Raw genomic sequence first — 20,768 nt, 5'->3', positions numbered from 1 at the left:
AAAATTAAGAGTTACATTTATGAAAATGTGTTTTTGAGATTGGCTTCTTAGGTTTTGATAATAAATGATAAATAAATACTTTTTTGGAGTTTTGTTTTGAAATCAGTTTAACATTTGATAGCTCTAATGATTTGCTTGCATTTGCCTTTTAGTCATCAATTTTCCCGCTTTAATGCATTAAATTTTCTTAAGGCAATTTATGTTACCAAATGTTCAATACCATTGTTTTGCTAGTTTAGTATGTAAAAATTATTGGAAAATTGTCTGCAGGCACTTTTTAAAATTAAGAGTTACATTTATGAAAATGTGTTTTTGAGATTGGCTTCTTAGGTTTTGATAATAAATGATAAATACTTTTTTGGAGTTTTGTTTTGAAATCAGTTAAACATTTGATAGCTCTAATGATTTGCTTGCATTTACCTTTTAGTCATCAATTTTCCCTCTTTAATTATGCTTATTTAATTATATAAATAAGTATAGTTTATGTAATGACTTAAGGCTGTTTTGTTTTTTTATTTTTTATGACTGCAGATATATCAAACACCTGAGATATTTTATTAATTTATCAAATTGAAAAATAGATTCTTACTCTGAAAAAAAATCTGTAGTAACTATGCTTTTACATATATTAGAAGAATATACTGAAGTGTTCAACTTAACATTTTAGAATTACAAGTTTCAGTGTAACTGGTAACTAGATGCAGTATAAATATGTAGTGTGATTGGATGACTAGGTAGTGAGAAAAATTATTTAAGGCTTTGAATTGAGTTTGTGCTAATTTTTTAATGCAGAAATACAAAATTAATCAAGTTCCTGCTAACTGAACGTGGAGTGCTACTAAAAGACATACCTAAAATGTAGGAGTAGCTTTGACATTGGTTAGTGTGTGAAGGCTAGAATTTTGAAGAACAAGGTATAGTTTGGGTTGCCTTCAACAAATTATTAGCAAAAATATAGATGTTGAAGACGTTGATGGTGAAGGATCAAAAACAAGTGAGGAGCATTACAGATAAATCCCAAACTGCCTAAGAGAAAGCCTAAACTGCTATGAGCAGACTGTTAATAGAGACCTGGACTTTAAGAGAACTTCCAGCGAAGTCTCTGAAGCAATGAGGCACATGTTATTTTGTACTTGTGAGAGGAGGATCTTTTTTATATGGTCAAGAAAGTTCAGTGAAATTGTGTCCTACAGTTATTTAGAAAGAAGAACTTATAAGTGACAAACATGAATATAATAGCTACAGAGATTTTTAAGTAAAGTGCTGCCTGACATCTTCTTGTTGCTTACAGCAAAAAATGAGAGGAAAAAGATGAATTAAGGTAATGGCTATTGAACAAAAATGAACCAGGCTGATAATTTTAGGAATGTTAGCCTCCCTAGATAGCAACCATACTGAAAGTCTGAAGTACCAGCTGAAAGTGTGGCATACAGTAAAGTGATTGTCACAATATATTAAGAATGTGCCCTTAATCTCAATATCAATCAAATCAGAGGGACTCTAAGATGTTTAAAAATATCGTTACACAGCTATGTTGGTAGAAGCCAAAAATAAGGAAAATGTGATCTCAGAAATACCTGTGAAAATGTCTTTTATTTAATTAAGTAAACCCAGTCCAATTCACACAACTCAAAACTTTCTTGATAAATTTATATCATAAAAAACGGTGCCATCTTGTACTAAATGGGACAGAGAGAGTGCCAAATGGATGAAGGTTACTGAACTCCCCAAATTATACTGGCTGATAAACCTCTCTTAAAAACATGTGCTACTTCTCATGAAAATGAAGGAAGAAACAGATGGCTGAAGGTAGAATTCAGTGGGTGGCACCAAGAGTTCAGAGGGAGGGACAGAACCACAGAGGAATCATTCCAAGCTTCTAATATCATTTAAAAACTCCATCTAGAGTTTACCCACTTGCAACCAATTATGCTTTGAATCAGTTACTCCTTTTTGCTTTCTACTTTCCCCTTTTGAACCAAAATTTCTATCACTGTTACCCTGCACATGTCCCACATTGTATATTGAAAATATTGGGGTCAAATAAATTGTCCCTGGATAAATCTATGGACAGAGAGGGATTGACACCAGGATCTTGACTTAATAATTATAGTCAGTACCTTTTTGTGTCTGATTTCAATAACTTGGAAAATGAGATTTAAAACTTTTTCAGCTGATAAAATTGGATGGAATTTTGGACTTAACCTGATGTTATAATGGGATAAGAAATTTAGAAAGTCTGGTGGGAAGATGAATGTATTTTGCATATGGAAGGGATATTAATCATGGGAGCCAGAGGGTGAATTGTGCTAAGCAAAATCCTAAAATCCCTCATTATTTCTGCCTCTTGGTGTTACACCTGTGCTTGTGTTACATGAAAAAGGGATTTTGCAGATATAATTAAAGCTACTTTTTAGAATTACGTGGGTGGACCTAAACTAATCACATGAATCATTTAAAAGCAGAGTTTTCTTTAACTGTAGTAGAAGAGTAAGTTAGAGATTTAAGTGGGAGAAGAATACTTGAAAGTTAATGTCTCACCCTGGCAGCAAAGAAACGAACTCCACTACTATAAACACAACCAGCTAAATTCTTTCTAGAATTTGAATGAGCTTAGAAGTAGATTCTTCCCCAAAGCCTCCAAATAAGAGCCCAGTCTGGCCAGCATCTTGATTTCAGCTCTGTGAGACTAAGCAAAGAATAAAGCCAACTCTATTTGGACCTAAGAAATAGTTACTGTTTTTAGCTTTTATGTCTGTGGTAATTTGTCATGCAGCAATAGAAAATTAGAACAAATATCTTGCCATTAGTGATATATTTGTAAAGTGTCTCTTCATAAAGAAAGGTCTAATTTGTAGCATTTGCTGATTTCCATGGTTGTAATCCTGCCAACTATCAAAAGTTCAGGGGGGTGAAAAAAAAAAAAAACAGGAGTAAACTAATGAATCACAGAAGCAGTAGTTGGTGGAAGTTTGTTGTATCGCACACCACAAATGACAGTTTGTGAATGGGATTACTCAAACCAAAACATGGAATGAGGCTTAGGAGCATAAAGCTACAGATCAGCTCATAAAGTGAATATTAAAAAGTCATTAACTTCCACAACGATTGGTTACCATAGTAAAATTTTCTTAAATAAAAGGGAATAGGTTGTTACCTTATATCATTTTGGGGAACAATTTAAATTTTGCTTATCATTTTCAGAGGCATCCAGGTCAAGTTAGCCTCTCTTGACTAAATGTCTATACAAAATTTTTTTTTCACTTGATTTTAAGTTTGCATATAAAATCTCAGAGAAAAGTATGTGTTTGCTTTTAGTAGATTTACATTGAAAAATATAAAAAAATAGGACATTGCATAATCTACTTGTAATAGGGAAGTAAGAATTTAATAATTTTAAAAAGATGCAGGAGAATCACCCTAAATAAAATCTGTCAAGGAGGGTAAATAGGAATAGGAATGAACCTTCACAGAGTGCAACAGAGCACCTAAAAGAATGTGAATGTAGACATGCATGTACGTGTGTGTCTGCAGTACAGAACATAGCTTTTCTTTTAACAAACACATAAAAATATTGAGTTACTTTCTATAAATTTATATAAAAGTTGATATTAAACTTTCTATAAATTTAGATATAAATATACATTATGTGACAAAATATTAGTGAATATCATATTCTCAAAATAATCAGATATTCTAAAAAATTAAATTGTTTACTTAATTGAGCTTTTCCCACTTACACCTACTCCTTGTTTTAATCATTCATTCTCACACACACAAGCAAACACACAGAAATACTGTGACATGGGCAAGTAGACAAAGACACATATACAAAAACAGCTTCCTCATAAACTGCCCTCATAAATACCAGGTACAAATATATTTACTCTCCTCCACCTCAATTTTTCTTTCAAACTCAAAAAAAATAAAATAAAATGCTGTTCAAGTGAAAGTACATTGTTAACTTTTTTAATTGTCCAAATATGAGAGAAAAAATTTTTATTTCTAAGTTGTTTGTTCAAAATCCCTGGTCAAATTAGAAATTTTTAGTTGCTATTTCCTCTCAATAATTTACATCGCTTTTAACAAAAGCTAGGCCTCTAATGTTGATAATCATAATCGATATCTTTGCATCAGGGGCTTCTTCCATTGAAAAGCATTGTAATTATAGTCTTATATAAAAATAAATGTGGGCTATGGGTATTCGTCCTTGAGTAGAGTTCTGTCTATATGGGAGCAAAGAATTCGTAAATTGTAAGGAAACATCAAAAGGGTCATAATAGATTAGCAGCAACTTAACATTTTTTCCACTTCATCTGGATGGCCTATATAATTATTCAACTGTGACATATAAAAATGCGCACCAATATTAGTTTTAATATTATTAGTTGTCATCCAGTTTTTAACGGAAATAATTGTTGAAAAGGCACCTCAAAGCTCATTTAGAAGAATCTCCCAAGTTTCTCCTCAACTTGATTCCTTGATATTTCTATTTAATACTAGGAAAAGTAAAAAGACAAAGCCTTTCTTTTTCAGATCTATGTTCTACCTGATTCCTTTCCTGGTCCCAAATAAATGAGAGTAGGAATAGCCATGTAGTGTAGTAGAATCCTTACCCTGAGTGTGGCCTGATCTCTGTATTGGTTAAAAAATAAGGCTAAGGTGCTGAAAGAGATTCTCAAATATATATGTTGCTAAAACAGGATAAACATCTCTTTAACTCTCATATAACAGTATGGAAATAAATGAGTTCTATGGTATAGGTCTGCAATTCCATTATTTCTCCATTTCTTGCTCACAGTTCTAGAATGTTGTGCCTTTTGCATAACCAAAGTCAGCGAATCCTCATGCCTAAATTTCAGCTGGCAGAAAAGAGATTAGAGATGAAATGAGTAGCTAACTAGTGGTTCATAATTTGCACACACTGCATCCACTCATTTTCTAGTGGTTAATTAGTCATGTAGTCAACATGACTGTCAAGGCCACTTTTGAAATGCAATCTTCACAAAGTCGTGTGCACAGATAAATTTCTAATACTGTGAAAGACAGAACTGCTTCAAAGAAGGCAGAGAAAGACATCAACCAGCACTCTGGTGCAGTTTTCATGACAAAGCAGAGTAATGATAATATTTCAGTATATATTTTTTTAAAGTCTGAGACATTCCATTTGAAATAGCACCATGTGTAAGTTTTGACACAGTGTCTGGTTTCTTTTGGAGCCACTGACAGCACAAACTGAAGATATGCCTTCCTCATCTTTGTTACACCAGCCAGTTTTTATTCATTATTTTGATATTCTCTCTTGTAAAGAACATGTGCACACATTACCAAGGCAAAAAATACCGTTCACATTATTGGTAAATTGTTCCTCTAATCATACTAGGGTTTAATGAAACTGGTAGACCTAAATAACATTTTTAACACTGACATCTCAGTGTGAAGCAGATGACTTTAAAGCTATAGATAAGTTTTAATTTACATTTTCATAATTAAAGGATTCACCCCAGCAGTTTTCAGAGCAAAGAGAGTCCATGATTCTAGGAGAGATGGTAGGTTGTACTAAGCATGGCTGACTTCTAGCTTCATTATATTTAAAGTCTAATATCCAGAAGCACTTTTTAACTAAGATAAAATGAAAATAAAACAATTTTCATGATTTGGTACATTCCAGTCTCTTTCTATAGAGAAAGTAGATTATCCTTACTGGCTGCTATGTCAGTCACTACTTAAATTTTCTGATTGGATTCTTGGTTAAATGGCAAAATTGGTGTAAAAGTTATTTTTCTCTATCATTTTAAACACAAACTTGAAAAAACTGAGGCAAGCTAAGATGTGCTTTATATATGTTTTTATAATTTAATATTATATAAAGACTGTCTAACATATCTGTATTTTGCAAGGCTTATTTTCATAAGATCACAAAAGGTGTATTATATGTGATGAACTACAAGATTTATTCTGGACATAAAATACTTTCATGTAAAAATAAATAGACTACTACAAGAATTCGTAAAAATGATCTAAACTTCAATTGATTATATTCTACATTTTCAGTATTATTGCGTCTATAATACTTATTCTAATGAGAAACTACTGCAAAAATAGGCACCATATACATGATAATACCATAGGAAATTATAAACCTGGTCCTAGTTATCCCCCAAAACAACATGTGTGCATGCACATATGTTTTCAAAATCAAAATACTAATCAAATGTAAAATTTTATCTTTACTCCTTACTATAAATTACTGACTCTACAAATAAGATATAATCTATCCTTTATTCAGTCTTCAATCTACTCAGTTTTATGTAATTAATGTAATTAAAGACCATTTTCACCACACTGACATTCTCACATAAGCCATAATTATAAAGCAAAATTGCTTATTTTATAAAAATTCTCTAGTAATGAATATGATTTCTTGCACATATTGGAACTTACTGAGTTCAAGACTACATGGTCTTTATAATTTAAAGTAGGAAAGGTGTGATTATCCCTTCTATTTGGCTCCCAAACAGTCCTTCACTTATATCACATCATAAATCTACACACTTAAAGGACTGATGGGCACTGCTAGGAAGAATGATGAATGGACTGTCTTAAGAGGCACTGCTGTGGTGACAAAAACTGGTAGATGTGTAGTTGCTAGTCCTTGCCAAGGTTAATGAATGCCGATCACCACTAGTAAGTTGCATGTGGGCAGAGGACTGCAGACAATTCATAAGAGCATTGCCAAGTGTTGAGTACCTAATCTAAGAATATGTTGTCAAACTGACAATTTCCCTTTGAGGAGAAAAGCTTACTTAGAGAGGACACTCGGTAGGATTTAAATAAGTTTCCCCAAATCTTTCCTTGTGGCTAAGGATTAACAAAGCACTTTCAATGAAAATAGATATGATGACCCAACTGATATGCTATTGAAGTTGAATAAAAATGACTGTTATATAGAAAGGTAAATTAAAAGGCCAGCAAAAATTAGGTCTTCATTTAAATCTATTCAAGCAAGATACCATGTAATATTACGTTTAGGGGATAATATGATTAAATTAGTCTATGACTCTAAAGCATTTATGTAATGTTTACTACATATTAGGTACTTTTGTGTTTGTTATACACATCTTAAAAGCTCACAGTAAAAAATGCTTTAAGAATATAGTTCTAAAATTTATATAAAAACAATGAAAATATAGTTGTACATTCTCAAGTTAATGCACAGAAAAATTACTGAATAACATTATTGAAGATACTTCATCATCAATTCTTAAATTTTTAGATGTAAAATGTTATGGAATTATGGCTGTCATTCACATCAGTGTGGAACCTCTCACTTATGATCAGTTAATACATAGCTATAGCTAAAAGAACAAATTCAAAATTGCTATTAAGACTTCTAGGTAAGTATGTTACATGACCGATTTTAATGTGAAGTTAATTTTTCAATTCAGATAGTAATGATTTTCCACTCACTTTTTTATGATTGCATTTTAAAGGGATCATTATTTTGAGACTGTACAGCAAATAAGGGAAGAATTAGAAAGGCAATATATATGTTTATCTCGAATCGTCTGTAAGAGTATGGTGACTCAAACCAAGGTCATGATCATGAAGATGGTGAAAAGTAGTTGAATTCTGAAAGTATTTTTCTACATGGATATAAATTGATTTAGAGTATATTCAATGTAGAAATAATTAAGTAGAAATATTAATTTTAATATGTAATATAATTTCCTCAGATCTTTAGTGAATTGTGGAATATCTTAATGACCCCAGGGTGAGCAATTATGCATGTATATACGTATATATATTCAGAATTTATACATTTTACAGGTTTATCAGTTAAAAATAAAATATTTACCCCCAAATCTATCATTAGAATTCATTATTCCCTCAAGATGCAATAAAAATGATCCCTTTGTACATATCTGTAGACATTAGAAATTTAAAACATGTTTAAATTATGCTCCAACGAAAATAATCAATGAATTTTAACAAACTTGTGTGTTTCCTTTTCTTGATGTTTCAAAATTCTCATTCTCCCAACTTAAAAAATGTAAATTACAAATTAAATATATAAGTGATAGACAGACAGACAGATAGAAAGAAAATTGCCAAGAGCCTCAGTTCACAGATATTGATAGAAGTCTATCAGAATTGACTGATTAACACTGAAAGAATGTAATCCACTTGGCCATAGACAGCAGTGCCCTGAGATGCTGGCATACTGCCCTTTTTGAGCTGGCAGTTGCATGCCATCATCCCAGAACAATAATTAGTGCTAAGGCTGTGTGCAAATGAACAATTTGGGAATTTTTTAACAAGGTAGAATTTAAACTTAAAACAACAACAACACCAACAACAACCTGAACAGCTAAATGTTATTCCCAAGATTCTGTACCAAAAAAAATAACGAAGAAATTAGTGCAATGCATGCCTCAGTGAAATTGAAACTACTGAATTAAAATGCAATTTAGAGCTTACAAAGAGAAGCTCCAGAAATGTTTTTCCTTTCTTTAAACTTAAAAATATATATTTGTGTTAAATGAGACAGCTCTATTTCTGATGGTAATTTTTTAGACCTATATGGACATTAGAAAGGGGAAGAAAAGGAAAGGAAATACAGAAATTATTGGTCTTAAACACTACTAAATTTTCTCTAGTATAAATAAGATGGGTAACAGATGGTAGGAAAAGCAGCGAGTAGAACCCAGGCGAGAAATGAAAACAAAATTCAGAGGTGAAAAAAAATGAAGCATAGGGTAGTTACTTTATTTCAGAATGCAACAACATTTTCACCTCATTCTAGTCCTGAGAGAAATGATTGCTCTTCTTTTGAATTTATAGTATGACAGAGTTAAGTAGAAAATACAAGGAATAGCCCCAGCATTGGTCAAGACAGTTCTCTTTAAAACTCCCAGAAATATACCATGTTTATAAAACATTACACTTTGCCTTGACAAGGTACAGATAGTAAGCATAGTGTGTTAGCTTCCCAAGGTACGGTATGCATATTAATTATAGCGATGTGTTATACTTTACAAAGACAGGTTTATACAACACAAACATGCAAAGAAACACACTGCTGTATATTAGAGTACCTATTAGGCTAAGTCAAATTAATTTTCAACTTCTTTCTAGCAACAACTTGTTTTCTTTAAATACCCATAATATAAATGTAGATAAAATATATTTTTATTCATTTCTTGACATTTAAAAAATTTTCTTATTTTTTATTCTTAAATATCCTCACATTGGCAGATGTAATTCCAACAAAAAACATGATAGTTACTTGGTGACCATTTCAGAAACGTCCCATCATCTTTTTTTCCCCTATTTTAAAAGCAATTTTTAAAAATACTTTATTTTTTTACAAATAACAATCATATATATTTAAGATGTATAACTGATGTTTTGATGAATATACCATGAAATTACTATCCTAATCAATGTAATTAACATATCCATCACTTTCAATATTTACCTTTGTGTATGCGTGTGTGTATGGTGAGAACACTTGAGATTTACTCTCCTAATAAATTTTAAGTTGACCCATTATTACTACAGTCACTGTGCTGTATATTGGTTTCCACACACTATTCATCTTATAACCGAAAGTGTGTACCCTTTGATTAATATCTCCCCTTTGGTAACCAGCATTTTATTCCCTGTTACTATGAAACTGAATTTTTTCATATATATGCATTCCACCTATAAGCGAGATCATGTATTTGTCTTTTTTTGTGTTTTGCTTATTCCATTTAGTCTAATGACTTACAGGTCCATCCATATTGTCACAAACGGCAGGATTTTTTAAAGGCTGAATAATATTCCATTATATAGATTTCACACTTTCTTTATCCATTTATTTTCCATCCCTTTCTTTTATCATCTCTCTCAATCTTCAAGAGTACTCAATACTAACAATTTTGTAATTCTAGCTATATCCCATTCATAGTAAGCTAAAGGATTCATTATGGGAGACAATCCTGCATTCTGCCCAATTTCTTCATTTGCTTGGTTTTGTGCTGTTAGATTATTACATTCTAATGTAGAATGAAAGAACTTTTCCCTTGCTGAATTTCAATTATATGACAAGAAATCATTTGTACTTAAGACAAATCTCTAAATCAGTTGTAGTAAACAAAGAGGAACATAATTGTGACAGGGCATTTAGAACAAAAATGACTAATGCTAACAATTATACAAAAATCTAAGCTCTAATTTCACCTTTAAATATACTTAAAACATCTATTAATATAAAATTTGAATTAAGAGCACAACATATTAATTATTTAAAATCTTTGTACAGCAGTATCATGCAATGCCTATTTGTATTGTGCAATGTCAGAACTGCATCTAAAAAGAAAACAAACTAATTTAAAAAAATGCCTTCTAAGTATTAAAAAGAACCTGAGGCTGTTAAAATAGTATGCTTTTCAATCCGTTTTTACGCAATCTCTCTCTCTCTCTCACACACACACACACACACACACACACACACACACACACACACACACCATTCTTAAGTTTGGGTTCCAGTGATTTTCTGATGACTGGCAGTACATACTGAGATTAGGAGGGCTTAATACTTAATAGAGTCTTCGAATATTTTAGATATTTATTCTAAGCATCATATGATCAAAATGACTCTTGGTAATTTCTTTCCTAAATAGACTAGAGTCATTTAGTGCACTGAGTAGGCAAACTTAGGGATATCAAAAATCAAACTGAAATCACATGAAGATGTAGTACACAAATGCAACGCAATACTATTCAGCCGTAAGAAAGGATGAAAATACTGGCTTTTTTTTTGAAAACATGAATGGATCTTGAGAGTATCATGTTAAGGGAAATAAGTCAGACGAAAAAGGACAAGAATCATACCAATTCACTCATATGTCGGATATAAAACAGAAAGCAACAAATAGACAGAGAAATTAACAAACACAGACAAAGACAACAGTATAGTGTTTACCAGAGGGGAAGGTGGTGAGGGAGGGTGAAGAGGGTTAAGGGAGTCAAATATATGGTGATGGAAGGAGACTAGACTTTGTGTGGTGAACATACAATGCAATATACAGATGATATAGAATTGTACTCTTGAAACTTATATAATGTTATTAACCAATGTAATCCCAATAAATTTAATTAAAAAACTGCAATCGAATACTATAAGTTGATTTAGTAACATAAATAACTTATATGACTATACAAAGAGTAAACTAGAATAGATAGTTTGGGGAACATTCAGAAGAAATAGAGATTACCTATACTTTCTCGGATCTAATAGGTTGTGATAAAGCAATTTGAGCCTGGATTTAAAGAAAAGGTATGATTTTACCATACAAATTTGCAATATGAAAGGACAGTATTGGGGGCTAAATTTATGCTTGTTTCAGGTGTACTCTAGAGACAGTATTTATTTTCTTTCTTATTTCTGCAGTAAAATTCATTATGTCACTTGTTTTCTTCCTATTTTAATCTTTCTTATTAAGTTATTGAAAGGCAATAATAAAATATTATGTACATAGTAAGAATTCTAATTAAATCTAGTAATAACTTATCTATTAAGCTATGGCCCTAGGAAGACAATATGAAGCAATGACTTCTCCAACGTTACTGCTAATATTTATTGTTAAATAAAATATTCCTCAAGAATGACATATAATCATTTGACAAAGCTGTCATGAGGGAAAATAATACAATATTATGAAAAATAAAAGTTTTCCTGAAGCGAAAATATCCAGGCAAATTTTAAATTATGTATGAGAAAGAAATTGCAATTGTTCATTCAAGTGGACATCAACTTCTATTCGAACCTTTTTTTCATTTAAGTTTAAACTTTATTAAACTTTATTATTATTGCCTTTTAAAAATGAATTTCCAACAAAACTGCAAGGGGAAAAAATGATAATCCCAAGCTTTTACTCAAGAAAACCCGTGATATATTTTATGTTGGCAATTTGCAAAAGCAAAATAAAGTATGTTATTTTACAAATGTGACAGAAAGAAAGCCACATGCATTAACATGATGGCATATTCTCAAATTGCTAACAATTTTTAGCAATGCTCAGCAAGATACTAGAAGTGGCTAAAATAATACCAGCAAGCCAGTGCTGAAAGAAAGTTAAACATTCTCAAGATTGTTATTGCTCTTCCACTAAGCATTCAGAGTCAATACTGTTGTATTCAGTTATTTACTGTTATTAATAAAGATATGATGGTATTTGAAAGAAAGCAGAAACATGCAGTAGCAAAGCATTAAAAATACATGTACTTTTTAATTTGGAAAGAAGTTATGTTGGATCTGTATAATAGTACTTAAAATAATACATTTATACATTTTATGAAATAATTCCATAATATAAACAAAACCTAAATACACATTTGTCTTGATATAGTCTATATCATGCTTTTATATTTTTATTTGTCTTTACCCACAAATAAAAGGGCTTTTATTTGAGTTTCCCGGGTCAACAGCATCAAATACATTAATAAGTTGTATTTAAAACCAATGAAAATAATTTCTTGGTATCTTATAACCTCTAAATAATTACATAGTACCCCCACAAGAGCCATAAGAACACATTCAAATTAATTATTTCAGTTTGGAAATTTATTATGTAAAATAGACAAAAATTACTAGAATGTATGGCCTTTATCTTAGTTGTTTTCTTGACAACCTTTAAATGCCAAAAAGTCATTATCAAAGTTAAAATCATGAAAGACAAATGTTTATGTTTTTCTCAAGTATTTTAGATCTAGTTTAATATTAATAAAATTTTCCAAATATAACGAGTTGAGTAACTCTAACATTTGAATATTCTAATGATATTTAAATATTATAATGGTATATCCATTGATTGACAATATTGTTTGGGTAAAATACTAGGACGCCTTTTTACTTTTTTTTCTTTTTAGAAAAAGTCCTAAAAAATGTCACTTTTGGACATGTCATCTGGTATCACCTCGAGAATTTCAAGTAGATGTATGTTGTGATTTCAAAACTACAAAAATCATCAATGACCATGAGGTTAATAGTAAATTTAAAAAGGATTAAAGGAAAATTCAACTGCATATTTCTAAGGTTATGTATTTGTATTAGTTTCAATGAGAATTATGTTCCTAAATGTTTTTGTGTTCCTTTAATGATACAAAGTTTACCATTTTAAACATTTTTAGAAAATGATATAAATCGGAATTACAGAAACATAATTTTCCATATCCATATCATATGTAAGAAAACATAAGAAATAAGTATTATGTTAGTTGTCATTTACCTCTCCAAATCCACCCTCTATTCTTCTCCATCCTTTTGTGCCCCGAAAGGCTGACCTGCAGCAAAGGTCTCCTGTGCTCCCTGGCATTGAGGTGTGTTTAGCCAATGAGAGAAGCAGCAAGAGATCAGAAGTTTAGAGGAGAGGAATATTTATTTCTTTACTTTTACGTGGTTGAAAAACTGGCTCTTTTAGGCCCCCAAAAGCAAGAAATAGGATTTAATAATGCTTTAGTAATAAATGAAAGTGAAACTCCTCAGCAAAATAAAGTGACTAAAGGGAAATGCATGATTAAGGGATTGGCCTTTCCTTCTTTTTTCTGTATAGCTTCAAACTAGTTACCAGCAAGCTGAGAGGAGGATTTGGTGAAAAAAGCCTGTTAAGCTAGGATTGAGAGTAATGCCTAGGAAAAAATTTTGTATTACTTGGCATCTAAAATTGACTGAAAGGAAAAAGAACCCTAGAGAAATATTGAGAGAATTCTATGGCCAAGAAATCAGCAGCTTGTACTCCAAAAGTCTTGACTGAATGCGACAGAAAACAAACTTCTGTAGAATCCTTACATATTTGGGAAGAAAACTACAAATGCTTACCAACTCCAACAGATGCATATTTCACAACATCTATTTTAGACATGGCTATGAGGGGTAAATGAAGAACCTCCCATAATGCAGAGTCAAGAGTCTTGGAAATGGATTCTCCCCACTGCCACAGCAGATGTACATATTAATTAAAAAAAAAAAAAAAAAAAAATTCCTCCTCTCTCAAGGAACACCGTTGCAATGCCTGCAAAGTAAGATTCAAACATTGTACAAACCAACACTGCTAAGACAGCTGCATGTATTGTATCCTCTCATTTTATTCTTAAAAATTTTTTAAATTGCATTGATGTTATTTTGTTTAAACTTCATCATTGTGTTGGGAGCTAATAAGATTCTCCTTTTCTCTCTCTCTCTCTCAATCTCTCTCTCTCTCTCTCTCTCTCTCTCTCTCTCTCTCTCTCTCTCTTTCTCTCCCCGTCCCTCCCCTCCTCCTTTTCTCTCATTCTCCTGCTCTCTCCCTCTTTCTTATCTCTCTCTGACAATCTAAGAGTAACTATATCTGGGCATGATAAAAGGATTACATATCAAACAGAGTTCCTGGATTTTAAACTGAATTAAGTGACTGGATGGGACTTCGATTTAATTCCCTTGAAAAGGAAATGATTGTGCTTAAAGTGAGAGAAAATAAATGAGTCACTTCATTGGTGAGTAGAATGGTGGACTGAGGTAGAGATGTTACTCAATTATCAACTCATTTTATTTTCTTTAATTATATAGAAGATTATATTACCGAATACCCTTCATTGTAGACAAGAGCATAAAGCTGATTCTTGTCAATATAATGTGAGGAAAAGTTGTGTTCACCACATCCATACTTCATCTAGTATTTATTCATCTATTCATCTAGCATTTGTAGTTTTCTTCCCAAAGATGTAAGGATTCTACAGAAGTTTGTTTTCTGTCGCATTCAGTCAAGACTTTTGGAGTCCAAAGATTTGTTGAAGATCATTTGAGTTACACTAATTATTTTTACAAAGTCTTTGTAACTTATACTTCCAAATATGTTGCCTACAAAAGGTGTCTTTGCTTCCGAAAACCTATATTTGTATTAATAAATTTACCACACATAAGAGCTGAACTCAGTATTTCAATATTTAATATCAGCAATGAATCATTTCTGGTGTCTGCTTTCACCTGGCTATGATCTATTGTTACTTCTCTTCTCATTTAATTTCTTAATAATATTGTGCATTAATTTTTACTTGGTTTCCACCCAAAAAACATTGCATCTCATTTTATCCTCCTTGGTTGGGATTTGTTAGTGGTTTGGAATAGTGCCATTAAAGAATAACTTAGAAGTTCAAGTTAATCTATGTCAAGATTATATTTATTTATCAATTTCATGCAAGAGAAAGCCAACTTACTCAAGAAGAAGTTTCACAAATCTCTAAGAAAACATTAAGACAGTTAGAGGGGTAAAGCTAAGAAGTCTAAAATGTCACTCTTGACTGGTTAAAAGGAGGATTGTAAAGTATCTTTTATAGGATTTGTCATTAGTCACATTCAGTCATCATTGGAGTGGACGCTAAGTATGGACATTAAGTACTTAACAAGGATTGGAATAAGTTATATAAAATTATTTTCATTACCATGGTCATGGTAATTTCATTACCATGGTCATGAAAATCATAATACCTAACATTTTTAGCTCACTATCATACAATCCTTTATGTACATTTACAAAGCACAAACACACTTATTCTATTAAACCGTTAATGTAATTGTCACTATTACCTTGATCATCATGTATAGAATCATCAAATTGTCTCTATTCTACAACTATTGCAGATGGATTCCTCCAGAAAGTTCTCATAAATTGTGGTAGTCTATTCTCCTTTATGGATGCCTTCTTTTTCAGTTTTATCCAATCTTGAAGCAGGACTAAGCATTAAAAAATCATTTTTAATAAAACTAAATCATCAAGCTTTAACATTTTTGGTAAGTGCTGTGGAATTTTTATAGGATGGACAGAGGGAGTTCCTCATAGAACGTAACAACATAAAGCCATTCTATTATAATTGTTTCTTCCAATTTTTTTCCAAGCACATCTTAATTGCATGGGCAGGAGGAGGGATAAGTTGTAGAGATTTTCTATCATTGTCCTACCCCTATCCTACTTCTCGTGATAACTGAGTTTTTTGAATTGGCTTCTGGATCTCACCATGGGTTCATCGCCTAGTCTCACATTTTATGTAGAACAACATTTCTCCTTTGAGTTTGTATTATATTCCTCAGCAAATAAGGAAGAAACTGCATTCAAAAGCACATTAAAAGTGTGTCTATTTAGGCCTTGAAAGTTTGAAAACTATAACGATAATTAAACATAAAAAGCAAACACTTTAAAAGACTTTAAAAGATCTAAAATTCTAGGCAATCAGACACAAAAAGGAATTGTGATGGCATATTTGCCTGACATCTCCCTGACAGCTGTTTTCTTCATTTGTTAATGTATGCAATTTACAAAAAAATCAAGGGTTTCCAAATCTGCATGTAAGGAGTCTGAAAGTCACCACTACATCCTACCAAGAAGGAAAAAACTAAACAGACTAAAAAATCAACAATTCTTATTAAATCTGTAACAGAAGTGAGAACAGAGAGAAAACTACTGCCCTCAAGATGGGAGAGATGATAGGTGAATACAAGGAAACACAGCTTACTGGTGAACCCAAAAACAAAAGTGGAAACCTTGGCAGGGACCAGTGTCAAGGTAGGAAAACTTGAACTGTAATTGATGAATTGCTGGAGGCTTAGTGTGAAAAGTCTCAGATTTAAAAACTTCAGAGGGACCAGTCAGAGGTGGGCTCTAACAATTCTATGAATTTTACTTTGAGGAGCTCAACCTGGTTTTCATAGTAAATACTGGAGAAAAATTCCCTCCTGTCAGTCAAGGGGAGGATAAAGAAAGAGATTTAAATTACGCCAGAGCACTCTGTTCTTAATGAGGCCTGCCCTTAGGAGAAACTAATTTACCAGAGCCCAACCTGCTGCTTTTTATTGAGTCAAATTAACCTGGGGGATCGAAAATACTGAAATTCAGCAAGCCCTATCCTTCCAGGTGGGGAAATGAAAATATTCAATACTAGCCAACACTAGCCTTTCATGTGGGGGAAGGAAATACCCAACTTTAGCTCAAATGAGCCCCACAGTGGAAAGAGAAATATGCCACTCCAACTCACTCTAGCCATCCTTTCCTAACTAAGCGTGAGTGTATATGTGTATGTGGGAGGTTGGGGATGTGGGAGAATGAGAAAAAACTTTTGAAGTTCACAGTCCAGAGGCATAGGCTCACAAATAGAGTATTGGAGGACACCCAATTAGAACAGAAACAAGAAAAAAGAATCCAAAAATGAAGATTGTTTAAGAAGCCTCTGGAACAACTCCGAGGATAATAACATTTACATCAAAGGAGTACCAGAAGGAGAATAGAGAGAGCAGGGAATTGAACACCTATTTGAAGAAATAATGACGGAAAATTTCCCTACCTAGTAAAGGAAATAGACATACAACCCCAGGAAGTTCAGAGTCCTAACCAAGATGAACCCAAAGAGGCCCACACAAAAACACATCCTAATTAAAATGTCAAAGATTAAATTCAAAGACAAAATCTTAAAAGCAGCAAGAGAAAAGCAATTAGTTATGTACAAGGGAGCTCCCATAAGATTTTCAGCCAATTTCTCAACAGAAACTTTACAGGCCAGAGGACTTAGCACAAAATATTCAAAGTAATGAAAACCCAGGATCTAAAATCAAGATTACTTTACCCAGCAAAATTATCATTTAGAATCAAAGGATAAAGAGCTTCCCAGAAAAGAAAACTATCAAGGAGTTCATCACCACCAAGCCAGCTTTATAGGATATGATGGAAGGACTGCTTTAAGAAGAAAACTTATGTATCAAAAGTCTAAATAAAGAATGGCAATAACTACATATCTATTAATGAGTACCTCAGATTAAAAAAAATAAATGCTCCAATCAAAAGATATTATGGTTGAATGGATAAGAAAACAACATCCCTATATACACTGTCTACAAGAGACTCCAGATTAAAAGATACACACAGACTAAAAATAATGGGATGGAAAAATATATTTCATTATGGACCTAGAGGGTATCAAATAGAGGAAGACAAATGCCATACGATTACACATATATGTGGAATCTAAAAAACTAAAGAAACAAACTAATAGATACAGAGAACATTTTGAGTCTTACAGATGGAAGGGGCATAAGGGGTCGGTGAAAAAAGGTGAAGGGATTAAGAAGTACAAACTGGTAGTTACAAAACAGTCATGGAAATAGAAACTACAGCATACGGTATATAGTCAATAATATTGTAATAACTATGTATTCTGTTGGAGGGGCACTAGATTTATTGGAGTGATCACTTTGTGAGTTATATAGATGTTTAATCACTATGTTGTACACCTGAAACTAATATAGTATTGTATGCCCACTATAACTGAAAAATAAAAATTATTAATAAAACACATTTTAACAAACGTTAAAAAAATACAAATCATATAATGTCTGCTTTCAGATCACAATGAAACTGAACAGGAAATCAATAACAGAAAGAATACTGAAGTTTTCAAAATACTACATATTTAACAACACATTTTTAAATAACATATTGGTCAAAGAAAAATTCTAAAGAGAAATTTTAAAATATTTTAAACTAAATAAAAGTGAAAACAAAACATCAAAATTTGTTCGATGCAGTGAAATCAATGCTTAGATGAAAATGTATAGTATTTAATACTAAAAATAGAAAAGATTAAAGAAAAAAGATGAGAGAATCATGATTTCATTTGTATTTGGGATATAAAACTGAAAGACAAACAAACAAAAATTCATAGACACAAACAACAGTTTAGTGGTTACTTGTGGGAAGGGGAAGAGGGGAGAGGTAGACAAGAATAAAGGGGGTCAAATATATGGTGAAGGAAGGAGATTTGACTTTGGGCCAATATACAGATGATGCATTTATAGATGCAATATACAGATGATACATTAAAGAACTATACACTTGAAACCTATATATTTTTATTAACCAATGTCACCCCAATAAATTTAATGAAAAAAGACAAAATTTGGAATCCCATTGTTGCCCTCACCCTGGAAAAACTATTCATTCTAAATTTTGTATTTTGTTTAAATACCTCTAAAATTAAAAAATATATATATATTTTAAAACACTATGTAATAAAACTAGAAAAATGATCTCTGTACTTTAATTTAAAAAAATGTAACTTATGTTTTACCTGTGGTGATGAGGATAGGTGCACAGAATGAGATATTGGGGACTTGGTTTTATGCACTGCAAAACGATATATATTAGATGGCATATTTAGTAGAGGGAAATGTTACATATTATAAATATGAGAAATATTTATAGCTAAAGAAAAGATCAAGGCATATTGAAAAGTTGGAAGACCAGAACAGGATTTATCATAAATAACTGACAATAATTAAGTGTATAGATTCTTATATTACATAAAACTGAATAATAAGAAGCAAATGTTTATTCATGCAGAAAGCATAATTATGTATGTGTACTAATAACTCAGTACTTAGTCATTGTATTAAGTATTAAGATGGATCAAATGAAATCACTGTAAAGATTTTGGAGAATGGGCTATTCAAGTTTTTCTTCCCTATAACCTCAGATTAGAACAAACCCTTTAGTGTTTTAATAAATAAAAATTTCCATCTAGAAAAACCTAACCTCCTAAGAATTTTGAAATATATGAGGTAGACTTCCAAGGCCTTCATATGGAAACAAAATTGAAACAACTGAATTGAGCTAAAATAATTAAACTAAAGGCATCCATCAATAAGTATTTACATAGCCACATTGAGAAAATATAAATAATTCTAGAAAAAGAAAATTTTACTACAGATATTTAAGACATAAATTATAAAAAAATTAGAATATTTTCAAATTTATTAGTAATTATATTGTTTTATTAATAATAAATTATCTTGTACCTATTTACTTGTACTGATAGTACAAGTGAGTAATCATGTTTATTTTGTTAGGGATCAAGATTTTCAATATAAGAAAAAAATATTTAGTAGAATGCAGTACTACTACAATCACTTAATGGAACCACAAAAAGTGATACTGAATATCTGTAAATACACATTTGAATAAAACAATAAAAATGAAAGTATAAACATGTGTTTTTTTGTATTTCTTCCACTGAAATAGGCTAAGACATCTCCACTATGAAATATTTCAGACCTCAGATTCCCACCCCTATAAGTTTCTATTAAAAGAAATTAGTTCTTTTTGGAAAAATGGCTGATTTCATGTCTGGGCCCAAGAGGAGTTGATTCAGATTTCAAACAGTAATGAAATCATGTTGAAAGGACATAAAAACCAATGTAAAACAGGCTCCTACTAGCCAATCTGACACATTTGAGTATCAAAGGAGGAATATTGACTGAGATCATTTGATATACAGTAAATCTAAAAAGTCTTAAGACTTTTTATCCTTATAATGATAAAAGGAGAAAAGGTTAACATATATTGATGGTGAACAGAATATTCCTGTTGAGTCTTGCTATTCAATCTCCTTAGTATTATTTAGTCATTTTATTAACCTGGAAATTAGTAAATTAAATATACCTCTTAGTAACGACATTTTCTGCCCTGAGACAAAGACACATAAAATATCCAAATTCAACTGTGATATAATTTTATGTATCTTCAAACATCAATAAATGTACAATTCAATTTGTTGCAAGGTTTTGAAAGCAAATGTCTTCAGATCTCTCTAAAAACAAAGATGTAAAGATAAAAAGAGAAATATATTACATGTTTTAGAGCTCATCAACTTCAATAGTAACTGCAGACTTCTCTTCCACAGAAGAGGCTTATAAAGTA

The sequence above is a fragment of the Pteropus alecto genome, unplaced genomic scaffold (assembly GCF_000325575.1).
Source record: "Pteropus alecto unplaced genomic scaffold, ASM32557v1 scaffold81, whole genome shotgun sequence".
Lineage (NCBI taxonomy): Eukaryota > Metazoa > Chordata > Mammalia > Chiroptera > Pteropodidae > Pteropus > Pteropus alecto.
This window is presented reverse-complemented; position numbering follows the sequence as displayed.